This window comes from Oryza glaberrima, chromosome 8 (assembly GCF_000147395.1).
Source record: "Oryza glaberrima chromosome 8, OglaRS2, whole genome shotgun sequence".
Classification (NCBI taxonomy): Eukaryota; Viridiplantae; Streptophyta; class Magnoliopsida; order Poales; family Poaceae; genus Oryza; species Oryza glaberrima.
The window spans coordinates 13419543-13433226 of record NC_068333.1 but is presented as its reverse complement, the minus strand read 5'-3'; the positions used below and the strand labels follow the sequence as shown (position 1 = coordinate 13433226).

Sequence of the window (13684 nt, the reverse complement as noted above, 5' to 3'; positions counted from 1 at the left end):
AACGGAATCTGTCGGCCAGAATTTTTCGGCAACGGAAACGAATTCAGAAACATTTTCTTGGAAACGGAATAAAAAATGATGAGGGCAGTTTCCGTCGGAACTTGGAATCGGTCGGAAACTTTCCAGAAATTTTATCGGAATTTCCGGAAATTTTGTGACTAAAATACCCTGGATTCTTTTTTTAACACTGAATAGTAAATACCATGGTGTTTGGCTTTTATTTTTTTTAAAAAAAATATTTTTATGTAAATCTGAAGATACATAAGAATATTTTTTTCTACATTGGGATTTATCAACAACATTACTCTCTTATAATTTGTTCTATAGATTGTGTTTTGTGATGTACTGTTAAGACTTAACAATTGGACTTATATGATTGTGTTTTATGATGAATTGTTGATCGTTGAGACTTGAGAATTGGATTTATCAGGTTGAGGGGTTGTTGTATTCCGATAAATTTTCGTTACCGTATTCGCGCCGGTTCGTTTTCGCTACGTTGTCGGTTTCGATAATATTCGATTCCGTTTTCATATCCGGAATTTCCGATTCCGAAAAAAATATGAAAACAAAAATGATAAAGATGGTTTCCGTGCCGTTTTCATCCCTACTAACAACCATACTCGGGCATATTCCATCGCACATTTACATTTGAACAAAGGGGATGTTTAGATCTAAAGGTGTAAAGTTTTGGCGTGTCACATCGAGTATTATATAGGATGTCACATGGGGGATTCAGGCACTAATATAAAAACTAATTATAGAATCCGTCAGTAAACCGTGTGACGAATTTATTAAGCCTAATTAATCCGTCAAACAAATGTTTATTGTAGCACCACATTGTCAAATTATGGAGCAATTAGGTTTAAAAGATTTGTCTCACAAATTAGTCGCAATCTATGCAATTAGCTTTTTTAGCCTATATTTAATACTTCATGCATGTATTTAAACGTTCTATTTGATAGGGTGTAAAATTTTGAGGTGGTATCTAAACGGGGCCAAAGTTATTATGACTGACAATACACAACCTCTCAACTCTCTCTCCCTATTTGTGTGTGGCTGGTACGACAGCGAGGACTAGCATGAGCAACATGGTGCTAGACGAAAGAAGAGATGGAGGCAGCAGCTACCTCATCGGTGGGAGAGGCAGTAGTCACATGCAACCGAAATCAGCCAGACAAAGAGGTTGGAGAGGACGGCACGACAACGACACCAACGCTAACGAGCTCAAGCGAGGGGAGGGCAGTCGGCGGCTTTGGCGTTTCTGGAGCCGTCTCCCATTGAGGAGGCCAAGCGGCGGCTATAGCTGAGGAGGCCGACACTGTTGTGCTGCACATCGACGGGGAAGGTGTTCAGGCCGAGGAGGGAGCTGACGGGGATGTGTCGGTGGTGCTAGCGATGGCCCACATCGTACAACATCAAGGAGGAGATGGAATCGGAGATGGATGTTGGGTAGTGCCGCTCCTCTCTGCCCTCCGCTGCACACTCTCCTTGCTGAGCACAGCACCGCCGCTCCCCCCTCCCCCCTTAATTGGGGTCTCTTGCCGGTCGAACAAGGCCACGGAGCCATGACTTCCATCCCCGACAACTCATTGGGATCCAGCCTTTCCAGGATGTATCCTAGCAGTGGCGAGGAAATGGGGCTCCCCTGGTGTCACTGAGCTGAAGCACAAGGAGATGAGGTGGCTGTTGACGGTCGTTATTGATCAGTTTCGACCGTCAATATTACCAAAATAGAGGAGAACTAGTGATGCTTGCAATGCATAAATATGTTAGAATAATAATATTCCACTAGTATTAGGTATACTAACATTTTGCAGATAATGACACTAAAGTGGAGGAGAATCGACATCAACACAGACGATAAATCAACCGGACGGTGTCGAGAATTAGACTTATGCATCAATGGGCCAAGAACTCAGAATTGACACGATGAATCGGGCCAAAATTCACATGTCTATAGAGTGAAGCAATAGAGGAGTATATAATCCTAAGTTAATTCCCTGGGGAGTGTATTCCTCCATATTTTGCCCTGGTTGTATGGTCATGAACAGCTGTCGTAAGGAACTCTGCAGTCAGGGGTGGATTCTCGAAGTACCAGGAGGGCATCGGATAGAGGGTATTAGCTAGTATTTCGGTTAACTAGAATGTATGTATACTATGTATATTAGAAGTACGGGAATAGATCTTCTTTCCACTTAGCTTAGATAATATATTATGAGAATGAGTAGTTAATGCTTGTGTGTCACTCTACCCTTGGATTATCTTAACACCTGTTTAGAATATGATTATCACAAGTAATATATAAATTATTAGTCGAGTTCTCTCTACATGATCTTCTCACGGGACAAAATAAATACGATACCCTTGGAATACTCTCGGGTGAAATGCTACAATGGTATATCCGTGCGCTTGCGGATGAACTCTGTAACAATAATATACCAGAAGTATTTATGCGCCATTGCTGAGAATTATATTTCTAGTATTGTCGTTATGAAATACCAACAAGCATTTCTGGCGCCGTTGCTGGGGAAGATTCATAATAGAGATTACGTGAACTAATACTTTATATTTACCTCTGTATAATCATTTTCCTTTGCAGGCTAACCTTGGTTATTTTCACTTTTGTTGTAAAAACAGGGTAGTGCATGACTGGTTTCAGCTTACCGGAAAACTTCAAGGAAAATCCAGAAGCTTTCTTTCGGAGTGTCAGGCTGCGAGTCGCTGCTCTGCAGAAAACTCTATCTACAGAGAAACCAGCCATACCAGCGCCACCGACCTTCAAGACTATGACTAACAAGACTCTCCACGAGTTCACTGCTCCCTCTGCTGACAATGTGGCCATTGGACCGCAGGTCAACATAGGGGATGTGGATTTCGACTTGAAGTCCAGCCTCATCACGATGGCACAGGCTAGCCTGTTCTGTGGCAAGCCTAATGAGGATGCCATTGCTCATCTGCAACAGTTCCTGGAGATCTATAGCACGTACACCATCAAGGGTGGACTGACGCCGTCAGGCTACGACTGTTTCCGTTCTCCCTTATCGGGAGAGTGAAGCAGTGGTTCTAGGCCAATCGTGCTGTTGTCAACACCTGCGTTAAGTGCTCTACGGCATTCCTCTCAAAATTCGTCCCAATGGGCAAAACCAATGCCCTTCGTGGAAGGATTTCCAATTTCCAGCAGACAAAGGACGAGTCTATTCCGGAAGCATGGGAACGTCTTCAGGAGTACGTGGCCGCCTGTCCTCATCATGGGATGGACGACTAGCTGATCCTGCAGAACTTCTATAATGGACTCACCATGATGTCCCGCGATCACCTGGACGCGGCAGCTGGAGGAGCTTTCTTCTCTAAAACGGTTCAAGGAGTCGTTGATCTAATAGAGAAGATGGTCTCCAATATGAGTTGGAGCGAGGAACGACTCCAGACCCGTCAGCGAGGCATGCACACCGTCAAGGAGCTGGTGTTACTTGCTGCCAAGCTGGACCTCCTCATGAAGCGATTGGACGACCATGAGAAACGGCCACAAGGCACCGTCAAGGCCTTGGACTCTCACGTCACATGTGAGGTCTGCGGTAACACGGGTCATTCTGGGAATGACTGCCCGGAAACCCGTGAGGAGGCGATGTACATGGGCAACAACAATAACGGGTATCGTCCACAAGGAGGTCAGGGGTGGAACCAACCACGCCCATATTATCGAGGAGGTAACAACAACAATAATTTTTCTAACCAGCCCTCCTTGAAGGATCTCGTTTTTGCACAAGCTAAAACTACTGATGCATTAAGCAAAAAGCTTGCGGCCAATGACAAGGTCCTAGAAAACATAAATGTTAAGTTAGATGGTTGTGCTTCTACTTTTCAAAATCAGCTGAGCTTTAATAAAATGATAGAAACCCAGCTAGCTCAGTTGGTGTGGAGATTATGGGTACCCCATACCCACACGGCATGATTATCCGACTAGTTATAGGGGATAACTTATATCTATGAAATATGTAACAGATAATGACTTGGGTATTACGTTTCCCTGTATGTTATGGAACAACCTAAAGTCCTGGTTTGATAAGATTGTAAAGTAGATTTAGGAAACCGATACCGTATTGGTTAAGGTTTCTATCTTGTAATCCTGCCCCCCATCCTATATAAGATGGGCAGGAGGCCCTCTAGGGGCATGAGACAACCTGATCGTTTGATCTATACTATACTCGGCGGATTCAAATCCCCAAACAGGAGTAGGGTATTACCTCTCATTGAGAGGGCCTGAACCTGTCTAAATCCTTTCTCTCCGCATCCATCCACTTTTAGGTCTCGTGCGATACCCACTTTTATTATTGCCGAATTCATGTTTCGACAGTTGGTGCGCCAGGTAGGGGTTGCGTCAAGTTTCCAATCAAGAAGTGCGATGGAAATCAACTTCAGAAAGAAAAAAGATCAATGTCGATCCAATTAGCAACGTCGCCGGGTGTTTGCACGTTCAGCGCTGATGATCATCTTGGCATGCACGGATGCACTGGTCCCTGGATTCTCGCTCACAAGATGTGTGTGCATGCTGCACGCCGTGAAGCCGCCGACTGCTTGCCAGGACAACCAATCATGAGTGTGCATGCACACCGGTGGAACGATAAAGAAGCTTGAGATCAAGATCAACCAGCTAGCTCGTGGCCGTAATATTTGGCATCATCACATATATCGATCTATACAACTATTACCTGGTTTGGCTTTCCACTTTAATTTTATTTAGATTGATCCCTAATCACATGTTACTCTACGGTGTTTTCTCTCCATGATTTCATGTGCCCCGTTCGCCGCCGACTGGTGTTTCCGCCTGCACGGCTGGCCTATAATGCCGCCGTTGTTGGGCGTCTACGTTTTCACCGACCGGCCGCCTCGTTCGCTGCCGATTGGTGTTTCCGCCTGCACGGCTGGCCTATTATGCCGCCATTGTTGGGCGTCTACGTCTTCACCGACCGGCCGCCTCGTCCGCCGCCGACTGGTGTTTCCGCCTGCACGGCTGGCCTATTATGCTGCCGTTGTTGGGCGTCTAAGTCTTCACCGGCTGCCTCGTCCACCGCTGGCTGGTGTTTCCGCCTTGATAGCTGGCCTATTATGCTATCGCTGATGGACACCTTTGTCTTCACCGTTTGGTTTTTGCCATCGCCGACTGGTGTTTCTATCTTCACGACTATGCGTCTTCGCCACCGGTTTGCTTCTGTTGCCTCCAACTCGTGTTCACTTCATCACGGCAATGCAACTTTGTCATCATGGTGGAGCGACTTCATCTTTATTATCTTCGACACCGGCAAACTCTATTGCTGCTACTTCGCAAGTTTTGCTACTTCACCAACCACGACGTCTTTGTGAACCTCAACATCTCGGCATGCGATGCCGTGTTATTTTACTAGAACAAGTGGCTCTCCAATATTCAGGATTTCTACTTGGACATCTTCAACACATATCTTCAATCAAGCAATGACTACTCGACGACAAGAAGCTATAATTCTCAACTCTATGTTCAGTTGTTTCTCAACTAACAAAAGAGTCAGGGGCTACACAAATACAAGACTCAAAATTCAACAGATGCTATGTCAACATGAAGCAATCAATTAATCAGTCAAGGAGTTCTATGGAATCTACTTCGGGAGTCATCAGCTTCGTCCTCGCTCCAAAGCAGGCGTTCTACTTCAGCAATCTCAATTATTTTACCGGCAATTTTGGCTTCTTAGCGCTGCCATAATCTACTCCAAAAATGTCAAGTATCAAGTTCAAGATTTAATCTACACGTTCGGGAGCTTAGAGTTATCAACTAATCAGCTTAGTTTCAACGAGTTGGACAACAACATCTACTTTCTTCTAAATGAAGCATCTGCAATAGCTACAAGACCAAGTTCTACTGCTATCGTCATAAATCAAGAGGCGTTGCATTAATCTCAGTTATGCACACGCTAACGTCAAGAAAACTATTCGAGCTTCGCCATCTTCTCAACATTTTGAAGGATTATTGTCACTGACATCATCATCAACACCTCTACTTCATCGGCCCCGACGTCTCCGCTGTTGCTAAGGGGTGACTACGTCTTCGGTTGCTTTTGTCATCACCAACTGATGAACCCTGAGTTCCTCTCGACACTCAAGGCAGTTGTTTGGCCCGATCTTTCAGTGAGTTGATGATAACTACGATTTGTGGAAAAGACGTTGACGACCCGACTACAACCGTACAAGACGTTGCGTTGCGCCTTAGCGATCGATACACCTCTCCGTGGGTTGTTGATCTTGCCGGTGCAGATCAACCCTATTCTTGCAAGCAATCGAGAACAAGCAAGAACAAGATAGAAAGCAACTGAATTGCTAGATAGACAAGACGCATAAAGATAAATTGATACACGATAAAGTGGGGTTCCGAACAAGCAGACGGACGGTCTAGCCGACACGCGCGCTGCAAGCGAAGTAGCAATGGCTAAACTTACAATTAATCAAAACCCAAGAAACCCTGAAGGGGTACCTAGCTATATATAGGGGTGGGAGGACGGCCTAGGGGTGCCTAGGGTCGTGCTCCACCTGGTTGGGGCGCACCCCACATGGGCCCCACCTGGGCCGGGGTCCCAAATGAAGTTACAAGCCCATAGGCCCATTATAGGTGACGCAGCACCTTGTGCCTGTGATTCCAGCCACACGAGATGGAATTCAGAGAGGCTGGATCCGTTGGAAAGAGGGCTCCGAGAGCTTTCCATCAAGTACTCATAGGCTAAAAACGGAGGTCGTATGCAGATTCGGCGGCCGTTTGAAGTCAGCAGTGTAGTAGGTGGCCGAACTGGATTGCAGAACTTGGACGGCTTAATCTTGATGTGAACAACGGTTGTATCTATAGTAGCCATGGTCACATCATCCTCCCCTTCTTCACGGAAAACCGTCCTCGGTTTTTCCATATGGTGCTCTTCGTGTAGTCTATTTAAAACTACCTGCTTCTTCCAATCACAACAAGACAAACTCGAGATAATTTTGTTAGCAATAACATTTCTCTCTAGCTTGCATGTTTTATCCACATATATAGGAGGTTCTAAATCTGAACAGATGTAAACTCTATGCACCAAATATATTCCTCTATCATTATATTCACCAAAGAGATGAAAAATATAACGTTGGTTGGATATGGCAAATCAGACTTAGCAAATAATTTCTCCTTCAAATTATCGAGCTCACAAAAATCATCAAACTGAACATAGCCCAAAGTATTTAAAGAAGATCTCAATTCACGCTCCTCTACTTCATTTGCAATGTGAACAACATGCTTAAAATCAGCGCAGTATGAATTAACAGTAGGAATAGCATGTTCATTCACTAGTTGTGGCATGGATATAAATGAAGCATTATCACATAACTCTTCTTTATCATAAGGAACAATAAACAAATCAACTTGTGACAAAGGAATCTCAGCAGTTGGTTCTACTAATGGTTGCTCTGCTCTAGCATGAAAAGTGGACAAATTCAATTCATTAACAACACACTCACCTTTATTAATTTCAGCACCATTAAGTTTACCTTTGATGCCTTCTTCAGATGATGGAGGTGCCTCGACTTTGAGTGTGATCAATGGGACTGGCGGCTCTTTCATGTCTCTCTCCTCCTTTTCATGATTATGCACTTCCTGCAAATGGTTAGTAATAGAAGACAAAAACATAGCATGTTGCTTCTTCATGTCCTCCTCTATTTTACTTTCAGCATTGCAAGCAAGTTGTAACAAATGAGAAAGAGATGTATATCTTTGACAATCAAGCATGTCCTGAATTTCTTTGTTAAGCCCACGTAAAAACCTCAATTCTTTAGCTTCTTCGCATTCATCTAAACCACAACGTAATAAACAAGCTTGCATATCATGATAGTATGAAGTAACAGTTCTGGTATCTTGTTTTACACATTGCAGTTTGTTGAACAAAATGTCAGCATAATACATAGGAACATAAACATCTCTGAAATATCGTTTCAGGTCTTTCCAAGATTGTGGTATTTTGTTATGCCTACAAAGATGTTTCCAATCATTAGAAGCATGTTTAATTAAAACACTAGAGGCACACATAACCTTTTGTTTCTAGGACAAGACATGCTTTTGAAATTCACTATCAAACGTGAGCTCCCAATTAATGTAAGCATGAGGATCATAGTTTCCCTCGAAATAAGGCAGTGCAGATTTGATCTTACCTAGAACATCGTCAATTACCTCATAAAGGTCATGTTGATCACTCATGTCTCGACGAAGATGTCGATGTTGAGCACCGTTATCCCCAATTGTCTTGCGTATCCCTGCCATTGTTAGTAGAAAACAAGAAACATACACAAAAATATGCACGTTCCTATTAACTATTAGGTAGTGAAGCTCAAAAATCACACACACTCAAGCTTTTCACCAAGCTCTTACAAGATCTTACCAATGCAAGCGGAATGGTGACATACATCGACTGAACCAATCACCCCAATGGAGGTTAGATGTATCGATGCCTTGGCAAACACTTGCGGTACGGCTGTAATCAAATCTGTGGAGCTCTAGGTAGGCTTAAATATGTAGCAAAGGAATAGCAAATGCTCAAATCAGATAATGCAAAGTTGAATAATTGTTCAAAGTCAAGTACCGTGCTGGTCCTAGGCTAGAACGTACTAGAGACGCGAGCCTAGACACAAGCGATACCACAGGATAGCACTAGAAACAACTTAGGCACACTCTGATATGTGAAGTTCAGCTCAATGACAACAAAATGATTTTCTCCTTTTTCTTCTTTCTTTCTTTCTCTTTTTTTTTGTCTTTCCTGCTTTTCTTTTCTTTTTTCTTTTCTTTTTTTTTGGTGCGGCTTTTTTTTTCTTCTTTTTTTAAGCACCTTTCTGCCTTTTTTTTAACAAAAACCGACTCAAGGACCTCAATGTAAGGTCATAGGGACTCAAATGTAAATATAAAAATTACAGGGACTCAACTGTAAAAGTGCAAATCCAAAATTAAAATTATACAAAAATGGAATGCTGAATTTATACTGGTTCCGTTTTTCCAAACGGATCTCCAATCGGACACTCCGAAAATTTTTACCAAGCTATGCGGGAAGACACGGTATGGATCTAAACCGACATAAGACGGAGGGAATCGGACTCCTCACGGTGGTAGTGGGCGACGGGTGGATGGATACGGCATCTCTAGGAGTCTAGATTTGGTGAGAGAAAAAGGGAAACTGATCTTCAATCAATCTGATCTACTATTTCTTTCCAAATTAAACTCTCAAACTTCCAAAAAAAATTTGGAAATTCTTATTCCTCCTCTCAGCGCCGGCAACAAGCACGAGCGATCTATTCACGGGCAAACCAAAACTCAAGCAAAAGCTAGATGCAACTCCAAAACTGACCGATAAAAACTTCTGAAAACTACAAAAATAGAACCGTGGCAGCAAGCCGATTCCGTTTTTGTAGGTCCCGACGACAACAGAGACACGGAGGCGACGATGACTGTGGTACTAAACGTGACCAAAACTCGAAACTCTAAACGGACTAAACGCTAAGACCAGCAACACGACTCAACGATGTAACGCAAAACTCAACAAAGCAAAAACCGAAATGAACAATGCAATGGCACAATATGGCTAGGTAAATGATGCAATTTTTTTGGCTATTTTTCTGGTTATGGGTAGATAAAAACTCACCGAGCAACGAAAGCTCTGATACCACCTGATGAACCCTGAGTTCCTCTCGACACTCAAGGCAGTTGTTTGGCCCGATCTTTCGGTGAGTTGATGATAACTACGATTTGTGGAAAAGACGTTGACGACCCGACTACAACCGTACAAGACGTTGCGTTGCGCCTTAGCGATCGATACACCTCTCCGTGGGTTGTTGATCTTGCCGGTGCAGATAGAAAGTAACTGAATTGCTAGATAGACAAGACGCACAAAGATAAATTGATACACGATAAAGTGGGGTTCCGAACAAGCAGACGGACGTTCTAGCCGACACGCGCGCTGCAAGCGAAGTAGCAATGGCTAAACTTACAATTAATCAAAACCCAAGAAACCCTGAAGGGGTACCTAGCTATATATAGGGGTGGGAGGACGACCTAGGGGTGCCTAGGGTCGTGCTCCACCTGGTTGGGGCGCACCCCACATGGGCCCCACCTGGGCCGGGGTCCCAAATGAAGTTACAAGCCCATAGGCCCATTATAGGTGACGCAGCACCTTGTGCCTGTGATTCCGGCCACACGAGATGGAATTCAGAGATGAGGCTGGATCCGTTGGAAAGAGGGCTCCGAGAGCTTTCCATCGAGTACCACAGGCCGAAAACGGAGGTCATATGCAGATTCGGCGGCCGTTTGAAGTTAGCAGTGTAGTAGGTGCCCGAACTGGATTGCAGAACTTGGACGGCTTGATCTTGATGTGAACGACGGTTTTATCTATAGTAGCCATGGTCACATCATCTTCATCGTCGACTTGTTATTTCGTCTTCACGGTTGACCTACTATGCAAACACTGATGAGCGTCTTCGTCATTATCATCGGTTGCTACACCGCTATTGACTGGATCACCGACATCGTCATCTTCATCAACATCCTGTCGAGCCTCTCCAACATAGCCCATTCTACTGCTATTGATGGGCAACTTCATCATCATAGCCGGCTATCTCTATTGCTGCCAATCGTCATTACCATCGTTGCATTTGTCGTCGTCGACTATTTCCTGCATTTTCATGATTGGAGGATTTCGCCATCGTCGTTGATTCGCGTCTATGTCTTCATCTTTGGCTTGTTTTCATCTTCTTCACCAGCTGTCTCGTCTGTCTCCGACTGATTATTTCGTCACCATGGCTACAAAACTCTGTCGCTATTGCTGGGTGCCATCATCTTCACTGCTAGTTGATCTGACTGCTGTCGACTGGTATCTTCGCTTCCATGCCGATTGCATCAGGTATCACCGATGGACAATTTCAACTACTCCAAAAGGATAAGCTATATGCTCAGGGGCTCACGAGCTGAAGCACAACGATCATACCTTCAAGATGGATTTTGTTCTAGATACATTCAACATGAATTTATGGTCATGAGTCGATTTCTTATGCTCAACGATTGGACTATTCATTATTCCCCATAAGGGATATCAACCGAATACTTGCACCAGTCGGGATTCAATTTTTATATCTATTTTGGAGTATCCCATAAGGGATAATCACTCAGATCAGAAGCTATTCATATAAGCTATACTTGGTCTATATCACCCGTTCCAGATTTATTACTCGGGAGCATGTTACATGCGTCATCCTTTAAAAGGTGTCGATGGTATATTTTTTGGCCTAGGCCTAATATGTCTGCAGCTCATATTTTCAGGTATGGCCTGTCACGTTCTTTTAGGGATTTAGGCACTTTTTGCTTAGGCCAAAGTGCGCGTGATCAAGTGCCCAATACCTTAAAATCCTTTTATACCACAGTTACTCAACTTTTTAGGAGTTGGTACAATGCATCTTAAAAGGTGTCAAATAGTAAAGCTTTATATAGCTGCTCCGCTGACTTTTTTATATAGTCATGATGCTATTTGGGTTTATCAACCAGTTGATTGGATACAATATCATTGCTTTCCGCCACGTAAGTGTGCATTTTTGTTGACCAATATTATGGCTTAGGCTGATTATATATCTTGGTCATTTTCCAGGCGGTTGGTAAATCCTTTATGAGTTTATTTACTCGGATTTTACACCACATATGCCGTATATTTCCGGGTGTGGTGAAACTATGTGTCTTTTAGGGACTTAAGCACATCTGTTAAAGTAGTGTGCGCATGGCGTATGCCCAATACATTGGAAATTTCTTTATTCACAACATACAAGCTTCTTTATAGCTGTTTTGCTATGTGAATTTTCAATGAGGTGGCCAACTTTAGGTTACACTCATCATATTTTACAAAGCAGTCGGTATATCACTCGGATCATGTTATTCAGGGATTCACACCGCATATGCTACATATTAATATCAAGTCGCTTGGTTGACCATAATTATTGAAACCACTTGGTTGGTTGGATTATTTATTCCTTGACTATATGTTTGGTTTGTTCAATTAACCACATAGTCGAGGGCTACACCTATTAGGTGCATCTAGTCATTGCACCAGACTTTATTTTTCAGCCCTCCACAGTCTTCAGATTTGGTAAAAGTACTCGGGAGGTCATGGCAAAGATGATTGAAGCACTCGGCTTTGGAGTAATGTAGTTCGAGAGAAGATTATCTTTTCGACTGTGAAGGTCTCAGGGGCTATTGTGGACATTATGGGTACCTCATACCCACACGGCATGATTATCCGACTAGTTATAGGGGATAACTTATATCTATGAAATATGTAACAGATCATGACTTGGGTATTACGTTTCCCTGTATGTTATGGAACGGCCTAAAGTCCTGGTTTGATAAGATTGTAAAGTAGATTTAGGAAACCGATACCGTATTGGTTAAGGTTTCTATCTTATAATCCTGCCCCCCATCCTATATAAGATGGGCAGGATGCCCTCTAGGGGCATGAGACAACCTGATCGTCAGATCTATACTATACTCAGCGGATTCAAATCCCCAAACAGGAGTAGGGTATTACCTCTCATTGAGAGGGCCTGAACCTGTCTAAATCCTTTGTCTCCGCATCCATCCACTTTTAGGTATCGTGCGATACCCCATTTTATTATTGCCGAATTCATGTTTCGACAGTTGACATCCTTAGTCCCTGCAAATGAAACTGGGAGGATCCAGGGCAACCCGACTCCTCCATTGAAAATGTCAAGGCGATCACGACGAGGGGAGGTAATTCCACTCGTGATCTGCCATATCCTAACCCATTTCAACACATTTTCATTCCCTCTCCAAAGTTTGCTCTCAAGTTCATTCAAGCCTTGATAATTTTCCTCAAATTCAAATATTTAGTTGCATATATACAAGTTACTTTGGTGAAACTAACCGACGGGTGAAATTCTTGTCATTCCTAACCCCCGCCGAGTTAGTCCGTTCTTGCTCCATTGTGCAGAATGAGGAGGCGACTGTCTCGTTTGTTCAAGGGGTCCGGCTCTTCATCAAGTCATCATGACGAGTCTAGCACTCGTTCATCAGTAGATGTCTCGATGGAAGACGCCGAAGGTCCGCGACGACTCCTGAACGACACCGACCTCGACCTTGTCAGTGATCGGGAGAGACAAGCCTACTACATGCTGAGCGACCGGGAGTATGCTCACACGCGAGAATACTCACTGGAGCTGCTAAAAAAGATAGGTGTCGATGTTGAATTTCGTACTATTTGGAAAGCTGTTGGTTGGCAGAGATTTGTTGTGGTAGATGAGCCTGGTTCTCGTCTGCTTACTTTGCAATTTCTGTGCACTTTGAAAGAAATAGAAGATGGAATTTCCTTTCGCTTTGTCTATAAAATGTGCACACTTACATGGAAAGGCTTAAGTACACTTCTTGATTTTCACGATTCCTTTAAAATCGATCTCCATAAAGGAATTTCTGGGTTCGAGAAAAATAGGTTTTGGGAAGACATTTCTGGTGCTCCAATTTGCGAGAAACCTAGAATGAATGATATCCATAATCCTGCACTTAGACTCATGCACAAATGGATTGCTATGACTTTGTTTCCTAGAGGTGATCTAAGGCCCATTAGTTGAGATGAATTGATTATCATGTTTGCCATGGTTAGAAAAA

General features: G+C 43.4%; 1 non-coding gene across 1 annotated transcript; it reads right to left on the bottom strand.

The window, feature by feature from the left end:
* Nucleotides 1-3148: 3148 nt before the first annotated feature.
* Nucleotides 3149-3255, bottom strand: LOC127783412 (small nucleolar RNA R71). The gene has a single exon (XR_008019316.1). It is a non-coding gene; the product is annotated as a small nucleolar RNA R71 (small nucleolar RNA).
* Nucleotides 3256-13684: the final 10429 nt, after the last annotated feature.